General features: G+C 39.1%; 1 pseudogene; it reads right to left on the bottom strand.

The window, feature by feature from the left end:
* Positions 1–534: 534 nt before the first annotated feature.
* On the bottom strand, positions 535–10,942 carry LOC108394984 (thymosin beta-4-like; annotated as a pseudogene).
* Between the last annotated feature and the right edge of the window lie 2,246 nt (positions 10,943–13,188).

The raw sequence follows: 13,188 nt of genomic DNA on the forward strand, positions 1-13,188 counted from the left end.
GACAAAGGCAGGTTTACCTGAATAAAGCAGAGGGGGGGTGGGGAGAAAAGAGAAGCTTATTGAACTCTTAGAACTGGGAACCATGAAGACACGGGCTGCACTCAGATACTTTTCTTTATCTGGGGAACATCCCGACATTCCAAGTTGCTCTTGGTCTTTGACCCTTCAAATAATTAACTCATTAACTCTGTGAATCTTTTCTAGCTCTGGTTTTATCTGGTTAAGTCTTTGAGTCCTTTTTAGTGGGCCTTACTGGCTTTATCTTCTCTCCACTCTCTCATGTCTATTTTTCTGCCTAACACTTTCTTTACCAAAATGCAGTTTCTTTTCCTTCCCTGCCAGCCAGCCAGGCAGATGGAAGAGGCAGGCAAGAACTGTCAGTAGTTCTTAATTCTTTAGTGTGAAAAGGGGAAGCAACAATCACTTAAACTGATCCAGTTTTTTTGCATTCTACAAAGTAAAACAGTTAAAAGAGGTAAAGTAAGAAGGCAATGCTTATGGAGTGTAGAGTGCATATTGGCAGCACACACCTCATTATTTGCCTGCTTGCTTCTCCTGTTCAGTCATTTCTTTTGAAGGCAGTGAATTTTCCTCTCATTTCTGTCTTCAGTTTTGACTTACCGAATTGCTCAATCTCAGCCATATCGGGTTTGTCAGACACAGTTACAGAGGAAGCAAAGCAAGGCCCCCAAGCCAGGGGAGTGGGATCTGCCTAGAGGGGGCTGCTGAGTGTCTGAATTTCCTTCCTTCTTAAGGCTGAAAAATATTCCATTGTATGGATATTCTACATTTTGTTGAACCATTCCTCTGTTGATGGACATTTGGGTTGCTTCCACATTTTAGCTCTTGTGAATAATGCTGCTTATGAGCATGGGTGTACATTTGAGATTGTGCTTTCAGCTCTTTTGGGTGTATACCCAGAAGTGGAATTGCTGGAACATACAGTAATTCTATTTTTAATTTTTTGAATTACTGCCAAACTGTTTTCCACAGAACTGTACCATTTTACATCCCACAAATAGTGTACAAGGTTTCCAATTACTCCACAACCTTGCCAATACTTATTTTCTGGTTTTTTTGACAGTATCCATGGTAATGGCTATGAAGTGATATCTCATTTTAGTTTTGATTTGCATTACCCTAATGATTAGTGGTACATGGGTACCTTTTCATGTGCTTATTAGCCATTTATACATATTCTGTGGAGAACTATTCAAGCTCTTTGCCCGTTTTTTTTTTTTTGAGAGGGCATCTCTCATATTTATTGATCAAATGGTTGTTAACAACAATAAAACTCTATAGGGGGGGGTCAATGCTCAATGCACAATCATTAATCCATCTCAAGCCTAATTCTCGTCAGTCTCCAATCTTCTGAAGCATAACGAACAAGTTCGTACATGGTGAACGAATTCTTACACAGTGAATAAGTTCTTACATGGTGAACAGTACAAGGGCATTCATCACAGAAACTTTTGGTTTTGATCACGCATTATGAACTATAAACATTCAGGTCAAATATGAATATTCGTTTGATTTTTATACTTGATTTATATGTGGATCCCACATTTCTCCCTTTATTATTATTTTTATTTTTAATAAACTGTTGAAGTGGTAGGTAGATGCAAGATAAAGGTAGAAAACATAGTTTAGTGTTGTAAGAGAGCAATTGTAGATGATCAGGTGTGTGCCTGTAGACTATGTGCTAATCTGAGCTAGACAAGGGCAATAAAACATCCATGGATGCAGAAACTTTCTCTCAACACGGAGGGGGGGGGTGAGGTTCTAAGCTTCACCACTGTTGTTCCCCAATTTCTCACCTGATGGCCCCCCTGCGACTGTGCCTGTCTTAGGTTGTTCCTCCCTTGAGGAATCTTACCCGTCTCTGGCTAACCAGTCATCTTCCGGGGCCATACAGGGAAATGTAAAGTTGGTAAGTGAGAAAGAAGCCATATTGTTTGAAAAGGTTAGCTTTTTACTTCTTTGCAGATTTATGCCCTGTGGCTTCTATGCCCAGCACTTGTCTTGAGGTATCTTTACCACCTGGAGGAATTATGATGCTCGGTAAATTTGATATGAGGCACGAATTCTATTTAAGGGTTGTAATTAGGAAGGAAGAAGAAAAGCTATAGAGGTAGCATATGGAAGAAAACATGGGAGGATTGATTATTTCTTTGACATATCTTCTTGTAGAGTGCCTTAAGCATGTATAGGTTTTAAACTACTAACTAACTTATGCACACATATTAATGTAATAGGAATATGGTGACATAAAGTAAGCAAATCTATAATTACCAGCCATCTCCAGTGAAGCCAAGAAAACCAGTTAGGCACCCTCAGCATTTGTGAAAATTTGTCTATGATATGATGGATATTGTCCAACTGTACTTGAACAGTCTGAGAGAAATCAGACAAATTAAAGCAACCCATTTCTGGGGTCTGTTCACATCCCATATATTCTTTTAACCGTAGATAGTCTATAGTCATAAGATTTTGGAGCGCTACAACTTGCACCCCTCCCAACTCCTGGTTGAGTTCCAACAGTACAGATCCACTCAAATTCGTTGTCTCAATGTATGCACATGCCAGCCTAGACATCTCCCTCCTCATTCCAGTGGCAAGTACAGGAAACGGTGGGATGGATGCAGCCACAACTGCAGCATCACCCAGATACCTGTGGAGGCTTTTTGATGATCATCCCCGGCACGAGTCCTCCAGAGAGTGCTGATGCCGGAAGCTCCTCCTCATATCGTATCTTAGTTCATTTTCTGGGTAGCCAAGCTAGGCCTTGATCTTCTGCATAAAAACAAACAGACCCTTTGCCCACACTTTGACATGCCCTCTATTCCACTGTGTAGAACTCATTGGAGGTCAGCACACAGGAACTGCTTTTTTTTTAATTAATTAATTAATTTTTATTTTTATTAAGAGAAAGGAATATTATCAGAAAAGAGTACCTCCATAGCCGATCATCTGACACCCTTTAAGTGATCAAAATTAAGCATATTTAAAGCATGCGTTAATCTTTGATTTACCAATAGTTTTATCCTATCAAGGAGTAATCCCCCTTTTCTTTCTTTTTTTTTTTAAATCTTTAATCTACACTTACATGAAGAATACTGTTTACTATTCTCTCCCCTATACCAAGTCCCCCCTAAAAACCACATTACAGTCACTGTCCATCAGCATAGCAAAATGTTATAGAATCACTACTTGTCCTCTCTGTGTTGTACAGCCCTCCCTCCCCTTTCTCCCTCCCCCCCATGCATGCTAATCTTAATACCCCCTTTCTTCCGCCCCCACCCTTATCCCTCCCTCCCCACCCATCCTCCCCAGTTCCTTTCCCTTTGGTACCTGTTAGTCCATTTTTGGATTCTGTAATTCCGCTGCTGTTTTGTTCCTTCAGTTTTTCCTTTGTTCTTATACTCCTCAGATGAGTGAAATCATTTGGTATTTCTCTTTCTCTGCTTGGCTTATTTCACTGAGCATAATACCCTCCAGCTCCATCCATGTTGCTGCAAATGGTAGGATTTGACCTCTTATGGCTGAGTAGTATTCCATTGTGTATATGTACCACATCTTCTTAATCCATTCATCTACCGATGGACATTTAGGTTGCTTCCAATTCTTGGCTATTGTAAATAGTGCTGCGATAAACATAGGGGTGCATCTGTCTTTCTCAAAATTGATTGCTGCATTCTGAGGGTAAATTCCTAGGAGTGGAATTCCTGGGTCAAATGGTAAGTCGGTTTTGAGCACTTTGATGAACCTCCATACTGCTTTCCACAATGGTTGAACTAATTTACATTCCCACCAGCAGTGTAGGAGGGTTCCCCTTTCTCCACAGTCTCGCCAACATTTGTTGTTGTTTGTCTTTTGGATGGCAGCCATCCTTACTGGTGTGAGGTGATACCTCATTGTAGTTTTAATTTGCATTTCTCTGATAATTAGTGGTGTGGAGCATCTTTTCGTGTGTCTGTTGGCCATCTGTATTTCTTTTTTAGAGAACTGTCTGTTCAGTTCCTCTGCCCATTTTTTAATTGGGTTATTTGTTTTTTGTTTGTTGAGGCGTGTGAGCTCTCTATATATTCTGGATGTTAAGCCTTTATCGGATCTGTCATTTTCAAATATATTCTCCCATACTGTAGGGTTCCTTTTTGCTCTATTGATGGTGTCTTTTGCTGTACAGAAGCTTTTCAGCTTAATGTAGTCCCACTTACTCATTTTTGCTGTTGTTTTCCTTGCCCAGGGAGATATGTTCAAGAAGAGGTCACTCATGTTTATGTCTAAGAGGTTTTTGCCTATGCTTTTTTCCAAGAATTTAATGGTTTCATGACTTACATTCAGGTCTTTGATCCATTTTGAGTTTACCTTTGTATATGGGGTTAGACAATGGTCCAGTTTCATTCTCCTACATGTAGCTGTCCAGTTTTGTCAGCACTGTCTGTTGAAGAGACTGTCATTTTGCCATTGTATGTCCATGGCTCCTTTATCAAATATTAATTGACCATATATGTTTGGGTTAATTTCTGGAGTCTCTAATCTGTTCCACTGGTCTGTGGCTCTGTTCTTGTGCCAGTACCAAATTGTCTTGATTACTATGGCTTTGTAGTAGAGCTTGAAGTTGGGGAGTGAGATCCCCCCTACTTTATTCTTCTTTTTCAGAATTGCTTTGGCTATTCGGGGTCTTTGGTGTTTCCATATGAGTTTTTGAATTATTTGTTCCAGTTCATTGAAGAATGTTGCTGGTAATTTGAGAGGGATTGCATCAAATCTGAATATTGCTTTGGGCAGGATGGCCATTTTGACGATATTAATTCTTCCTAGCCATGAGCATGGGATGAGTTTCCATTTGTTAGTGTCCCCTTTAATTTCTCTTAAGAGTGACTTGTAGTTTTCAGAGTATAGGTCTTTCACTTCTTTGGTTAGGTTTATTCCTAGATATTTTATTCTTTTTGATGCAATTGTGAATGGAATTGTTTTCCTGATTTCTCTTTCTATTGGTTCATTGTTAGTGTATAGGAAAGCTACAGATTTCTGTGTGTTAATTTTGTATCCTTCAACTTTGCTGTATTCCGATATCAGTTCTAGTAGTTTTGGAATGGAGTCTTTAGGGTTTTTTATGTACAGTATCATATCATCTGCAAATAGTGACAGTTTAACTTCTTCTTTACCAATCTGGATTCCTTCTATTTCTTTGTTTTGTCTGATTGCCATGGCTAGGACCTCCAGTACTATGTTAAATAGCAGTGGGGAGAGTGGGCATCCCTGTCTACTTCTTGATCTTAGAGGAAAAGCTTTCAGCTTCTCGCTGTTCAGTATAATGATATATGGCCTTTATTATGCTGAGGTACTTGCCCTCTATTCCCATTTTGCTGAGAGTTTTTATCATAAATGGATGTTGAATTTTGTCAAATGCTTTTTCAGCATCTATGGAGATGATCATGTGGTTTTTGTCTTTCTTTTTGTTGATGTGGTGGATGATGTTGGTGGATTTTCGAATGTTGTACCATCCTTGCATCCCTGGGATGAATCCCACTTGGTCATGGTGTATGATCCTTTTGATATACTGTTGAATTCTGTTTGCTAATATTTTATTGAGTATTTTTGCATCTACATTCATCAGGGATATTGGTCTGTAATTTTCTTTTTTGGTGGGGTCTTTGCCTGGTTTTGGTATTAGGGTGATGTTGGCTTCATAGAATGAGAATGGCTTCTATTTTTTGGAAAACTTTGAGGAGAATGGGTATTATGTCTTCTCTGTGTGTCTGATAAAATTCTGAGGTAAATCCTTCAGGCCCGGGTGTTTTGTTCTTGGGTAGTTTTTGATTTATCGTTTCAATTTCTTTGCTTGTAATTGGTTTGTTTAACTTTTGTGTCTCTTCCTTGGTCAGTCTTGGAAGGTTGTATTTTTCTAGGAAGTTGTCCATTTCTTCTAGGTTTTCCAGCTTGTTGGCTTATAGGTTTTCATAGTAGTCTTTAATAATTCTTTGTATTTCTGTGGTGTCTGTCGTGATTTTTCCTTTCTCATTTCTGATTCTGTTGATTTGTGTTGATTCTCTTTTTCTCTTAATAAGTTTGGCTAGAAGCTTATCTATATTGTTTATTTTCTCAAAGAACCAGCTCTTGGTTTCATTGATTTTTGCTATTGTTTTATTCTTCTCAATTTTGATTATTTCTTCTCTGATCTTTATTATGTCCCTTCTTCTGCTGACTTTAGGCCTCATTTGTTCTTCTTCCAATTTTGATAATTGTGATGTTAGACTATTCATTTAGGATTGTTCTTGCTTCTTCAAGTGTGCCTGCATTGCTATATACTTTCCTCTTACGATTGCTTTTGCTGCATCCCACAGAAGTTGGGGCTTTGTGTTGTTGTTGTCATTTATTTCCATATATTGCTGGATCTCCATTTTAATTTGGTCATTGATCCATTGATTATTTAGGAGCATGTTGTAAAGCCTCCATGTGTTTGTGGGCCTTTTTGCTTTCTTTCTACAATTTATTTCTAGTTTTATACCTTTGTGGTCTGAAAGATTGGTTGGTAGAATTTCAATATTTTGGAATTTACTGTGCCTCTTTTTGTGAGCTAGTATGTTGTCTATTCTGGAGAATGTTCTATGTGCACTTGAGAAGAATGTGTATCCTGTTGCTTTTGGATGTAGAGTTCTATAGATGTCTATTAGGTCCATCTGTTCTAGTATGTTGTTCAGTGCCTCTGTGTCCTTACTTATTTTCTGCCCAGTGGATCTATCCTTTGGGGTGAGTGGTGTGTTGAAGTCTCCTAAAATGAATGCATTGCAGTCTATTTCCCTCTTTAGTTCTGTTAGTATTTGTTTCACAAATGCTGGTGCTCCTGTGTTGGGTGCATATATATTTAGAATGGTTATATCCTCTTGTTGGACTGAGCCCTTTATCATTATGTAGTGTCCTTCTTTATCTCTTGTTACTTTCTTTGTTTTGAAGTCTATTTTGTCTGATATTAGTACTGCAACCCCTGCTTTCTTCTCACTGTTGTTTGCCTGAAATATGTTTTTCCATCCCTTGGCTTTTTGTCTGTGCCTGTCTTTGCGCTTGAGGTGAGTTTCTTGTAAGCAGCATATAGATGGGTCTTGCTTTTTTTCCATTCTATTACTCTGTGTCTTTTGATTGATGCATTAAGTCCATTTACATTTAGGGTGACTATTGAGAGATATGTACTTATTGCCATTGCAGGCTTTAGATTCGTGGTTACCAAAGGTTCAAGGTTAGCTTCTTTAGTATCTTACTGCCTAACTTAGCTCGCTTATTGAGCTGTTATATACACTGTCTGGAGATTCTTTTCTTCTCTCCCTTCTTATTCCTCCTCCTCCCTTCTTCATATGTTGTGTGTTTTGTTCTGTGCTCTTTTTAGGAGTGCTCCCATCTAGAGCAGTCCCTGTAGGATGCCCTGTAGAGGTGGTTTGTGGGAAGCAAAATCCCTCAGCTTTTGCTTGTCTGGGAATTGTTTAATCCCGCCATCATATTTAAATGATAGTCGTGGTGGATACAGTATCCTTGGTTCAAGGCCCTTCTGTTTCATTGCATTAAATATATCATGCCATTCTCTTCTGGCCTGTAGGGTTTCTGTCGAGAAGTCTGATGTTAGCCTGATGGGTTTTCCTTTATAGGTGACCTTTTTCTCTCTAGCTGCCTTTAAAACTCTTTCCTTGTCCTTGATCCTTGCCATTTTAATTATTATGTGTCTTGGTGTTGTCCTCCTTGGATCCTTTCTGTTGGGGATTTTGTGTATTTCCGTGGTCTGTTCGATTATTTCCTCCCCCAGTTTGGGGAAGTTTTCAGCAATTATTTCTTCAAAGAGACTTTCTATCCCTTTTCCTCTTTCTTCTTCTTCTGGTACCCCTATAATACGGATATTATTCCTTTTGGATTGGTAACATATTTCTCTTAGTGTTGTTTCATTCCTGGAGATCCTTTTATCTCTCTCTGTGTCAGCTTCTATACGTTCCTGTTCTTTGGTTTCTATTCCTTCAATGGCCTCTTGCATCTTATCCATTTTGCTTATAAATCCTTCCAGGGTTTGTTTCACTTCTGTGATTTCCTTCCTGACATCTGTGATCTCCCTCCGGACTTCATCCCATTCCTCTTGCATTTTTCTCTGCATCTCATCCCATTGCTCTTGCATTTTTCTGTCAGCATGTTCATGATTTTTATTTTGAATTCTTTTTCAGGAAGACTGGTTAGGTCTGTGTCCTTCTCAGGTGTTGTCTCTGTGATCTTTGTTTGCCTGTAGTTTTGCCTTTTCGTTGTGATAGAGATAGTTTGCAGAGTTGGTACGAGTGATAGCTGGAAGAGCTTTCCTTCTTGTTGGTTTCTGGCCTTCCTCTCCTGGGAGAATAGCTACCTCTAGTGGCTTGTGCTTGGCAGCTGTGCACAGACAGGGCTTCTGCTTCCTGCCTGGTTGCCATGGAGTTTATCTCTGCTCTAACTGTGGGCATGGCCTGGCTCGGGCTGCTCCTCCAAAGTGGTGGAGCCCCATTGGAGGGGCAGTGGCTGGGAGGCTATTTATCTCTGTAAGGGGCCTCCGTGCTCCCTACTGCCCAGGGGGTTAGGGTGCCCAGAGATCCCCAGATTCCCTGCCTCTGGACTAAGTGTCCTGTCCTGCCCCTTTAAGACTTCCAAAAAGCACTGTTCAAACCAAAACAACAACAGCAACAACAAAAGAAAAAAAAATTTAAATAAATAATTTAAAAAAAAAAGAAAAGGAAAATGCGTGATATTCTTTGTCCTCAGCTGCTGGTCTCAGGCACCCGCTCACCGGTCTTGCTTTCCTGTTTCCCTAGTATTGGGGTCCCTCTCCCTTTAAGACTTCTGAAAAGCACTCGCCAAAAAAAAAAAAAAAAAAAAGAGGAAAAATAAAATGGCCGCTCCCATTTCTTTGTTCTCCGACATTGGCCTCAGGCACCCACTCACCGGTCCTGCTGCCCTGTTTCCCTAGTATCCAGGACCCCATGCATGCACTGTGTTTGCGCTCTGGTCTGGATGGCTGGGGCTGGGTGTTCAGCAGTCCTGGGCTCCTTCTACCTCCCTGCTGACTCTTCTCCTCCTGCCGGAAGCTGGGGGTAGGGGTGCTCAGGTCCCCTGGGCCAGGGCTTGTATCTTACCCCCTTCACGAGGCGCTGGGTTCTAGCAGGTGTGGATGTGGTCTGGATGTTGTCCTGTGTCCTCTGGTCTCTATTTTAGGAAGAGTTGTCTTTGTTATATTTTCATAGATATTTGTGGTTTTGGGAGGAGATTTATGCTGCTCTACTCATGCCACCATCTTGGCTCCACCTCAATTTTTAATTTTTTTAAGGAATCTCCATACTGTTTTCCATAGTGGCTGTACCAAGTTACATTCCTATACTTTTTCTTGACTATATTTAGTAATTTGTGTATTTCAAGGAAGTTTTTTAGTTCATCTGTTTTGTCAAATTTATGATTTGAATTCTTTCCTTATTCAAAATGTTTCCTTATTAGCTTTGTAATGGCTATAATGTCTCTAGCTAAAGGGTTATCATTGTTTTTACTGATTTTTCTCTATTGTTTTTCTATTTACAATGTTACTAATTTATGTTCCTTACTTTAATATTTCTTCTACTTTGGATTTAATTTGTTCTTCTTTTTATTGGCTTAAAGTCAAAATTTTTCTCATTGACTTTATAGGTTTATTTTTTATTATTGTTTATATTATGCTTGATCTTAGCCAAAAGACTGAGAAGCAATATATAATTGTTTAAATCTTCTTCTAAGACTTTCAACTTCATCTAACAAACTTTGTTGTGTTGTCTTTTCATTTTCATTCAGTTTAACATATTTTCTGATTTCTATTGTGATTTATTCTTTTATTTGTGGGGTTAGACATATATTAATTCCACCTCCTTTACTGGTTTCTAATTATTTCCATTATGGTCATAGAAATTACTATGTATGCTTTTAGTACATTTCATCTTATTGAGATTTCTTTAATGTCTATTGTATTTCTTCATAAACATTCATCTTTCAAATATACATGGTCTTTCTTCATAAATATTTCACATATGCTGAAGAATATATATTCTATAACTGTTGGATTTAGTGTTCTATAGATATTAGATTAAGTTGGTTTGTAGTGTTTTCAGCTCTATTATATCCTTACTGATTTTTACTTACTTATTCAATCAAAGTTATGTTTTACTCTGAAACAAAATGTATTTGTCTGGTTGCTTAGAGCTACTTTAAATAGATTTGGGCTCATCACTAATCCTTTTACATTGATTTTGCCATTTCAGATTCCCAAACAACTCTTTGTTTTGATTCCATGCTTATAAGACTAGGTTTCATCCTTAAATAGTGTTTTTTGAAGATGTGCCTTAAAGGAGTCTGAGATTTTTCATGTATGAAACTTTCTATTACTTTATTTATATTTTGGTCATTCATTTTATCTTAAGATATTTCTCCATACCATTAACTTAAAATTCAGCCATATCTATTTCATCCCTTGCTGGGGATAAGTTACTTATCTGATATAAAACGGTGAGGTTTTCTTTTTTTTTTTAAATATAGTTTTAATCTGCTTTTTTCATTCTGCATCTCCTTGTCCATTGCCTTGTTGTTACATCATCTTGGCTTGGCGCTCTAATTTCTCTGAAGTAATTTCTTTTTAATGTTCTCCTATAGTACACATTCTAAGAGAATCTGCATCTGTTTCTTGAACTCTATTCCATTCTTAGTCCTTTATTTGTTTTTTTTGCATGCAATATTCCTTTATCTTCTTTTGTTGTATCACTATATAGCTTCTATTTAATTTCTTAATCTTACTTATGCTTCAGAAGCTTTTGTCTAAACCTTTGTTTTCTGTAATGTAGCATGAGCCTTGATGTATTTCTCATTTATGGCAGATGATTTTCATACCCCACCCCGTATCACCCTCACTCACCTGAGCATACATGCAGCTTCAGACAGTTCTTGGCATGCTGACAGCTTCTCTCCTCAAGACCTGCATTTCTCCTCTACTGTCTGAAGGCCTTCCTTGGCACCATGGGAGTTTGCTTGATTGTTTGCAAGCACACTCTAAAAGTGTGGGTGGAATTATGCTCCTAGGGGAAATCCGTAACTGATAGGGGATGGGAGTCAGTGAATAAATGAATAAATGCTTCTCAGAGATTATCAACCACAGGGAATGCACTAAACTGTTAGAGATCTGTCAGTCTGTCCTCAGCCACCACAGTACTTGCATAATGGGCACATGCATAGTAGAGCAATGGTGTCAAGTATGGTGATTCTGTATGGGTCCATCTGTTTTGGGGCTCCCTTTCACCAAGGCTGATACAGAAATTGTCATTGCTCAATGTTCAAAATGTTAGCATAGAAAACAATGTTGAGCTCTTGATCTGATAGTATTATTCAAAGATACCAACTACCTACTTGGTGGCAAGCTGATTACATTGGGCCCATTTTAATTCCTCCTGCCTGAGACTGGTAAATATTCCAGGTATGGGTTTGGCATCTCTGCCCAAAATGTCATGGCCAGCACCACTAACTGAAGGTAGAATTTCTAATTCACTGCTACAGGTTTCCTGCCTAATGCTACCTTGGACCAAGGGATCACGTGTGTGCTTTACAGTAAGGAAATGTGACAATGGGCAGTGACAAAGAATTAATTGGTCCTACCATTATATGGGATCACCTGGAAGCTGCTGGCATGATAAAAGTTGGAATACCCTCTTAAACACACGGGTGAGGTTCCAGTTTGGAGAATAACACTTTTAAGGGTCAAGATATATTAAGTGGTACTGTGTCCCCAAAAGACTATAATACTGTGCCTTGTCTGTAGTAGTTAAAAGGATGAAACCAAAGGGTGAAAGTTGAACTGACTCCTCTCACCCTCACTGTCACTGCCCTAATTAGGGAATTTTTGTTTCTTATTCCTACAATTAATTCCTACATTTAATTGAAGATTGTAGATTCCTATAATCTTCAGAATTAAAGGTCCTAGTCCCTAAGGTGAGTAACGTTTCTCCCTGGGGACACAATTAGCATTCCACTGAATCTAAAGCTATGACTGTTGCTGGACCATTTACAGAATCTCATGTCAGTAGACTGACTATCAGGCTTAAAAGAGTTAAAATACTGGTGGGAGTAATCAGTCCCGATAAACATGAGATCTAACATGGTTGTTATAACTTGACTAACAGAACCTCCATGATGCTCATCAAGTGACATCTTGCTATATGATGTCCAGCTTATGTTATTACAAGGAATTAGGACCAGACAAATTGAAGCAATAACAAAAAACTAAGAAGACGTGTGTAGAGCCAAGTAGTGTATGCTGCATGAATCATTCGAAACAGGAGTTTGTTTCTTTCTGTTAAGAATCTGAAAACTCAAAGGTGGTCTGATCATTGGACACAGAAAGGAGTTTTTTGGGAACAGGAGCCAAAATGAGTTTTTCTTATTAAATCATTTCTGCTTTTACAATTTTGGTTTCTTGCAGCTCAGACTGATTGTTTCATTTGTCAGTATGTGCCAAGTTTATTACACAAAAGGTAAAAGCTCCAAAAACAAATTGAAGTAGAGTGGTTCTCCTTAGGAAAGAACTCTTATTTTCTGCTGAATTCTTGCTGAATTCCTAAGAGCTCAGAGTCCCAGAGAGCAACCGGAAGTATATTTTATTATTAAATCTTTGATTGTAGAACCTTAAAGCTTGAAAACCCGAGTGCAATCTTCTTGCTCTGCAGATGGAGAAACAGAGTGTCTTGCCAATGGTTTCCAGCCCCGGGCAAGTTCATCATGGATTCAGTGAGACTGAAAAATGACAATGGAACATTCTTGGGGTGAAAGGGTTTATACCCAACTTTATTTCCATGGTGGCAGGTCAATCACTAGAATCCTACCCACTCAGAGCAAGTCTGCATGCAGCAAGCTGGCCTCTGCCTCTGGGCCTCTCTGCCTGCACAGCTGTCTCAGTCTCCATCCTCGGCGCTGCCACCACTCCAGCCTCTGCTCTGCTCTCCTGCAGCTGTGCCGTCATGCTGCTGTGTCACCCAGAGCACTGTGTGAAGCTCTTTATATAGAGTCAATAACAATGTACTGTCTACACATGTGTAGTGAGCAAGTCTACCAGGGCCAGGCGAGAATCCTGGCCATAGGAACCTTCACTTTATCCACACAGAATTTCAGGGAGGTAAAGCAACT

This window comes from Manis javanica, chromosome 1 (assembly GCF_040802235.1).
Source record: "Manis javanica isolate MJ-LG chromosome 1, MJ_LKY, whole genome shotgun sequence".
NCBI classification, from domain to species: Eukaryota; Metazoa; Chordata; class Mammalia; order Pholidota; family Manidae; genus Manis; species Manis javanica.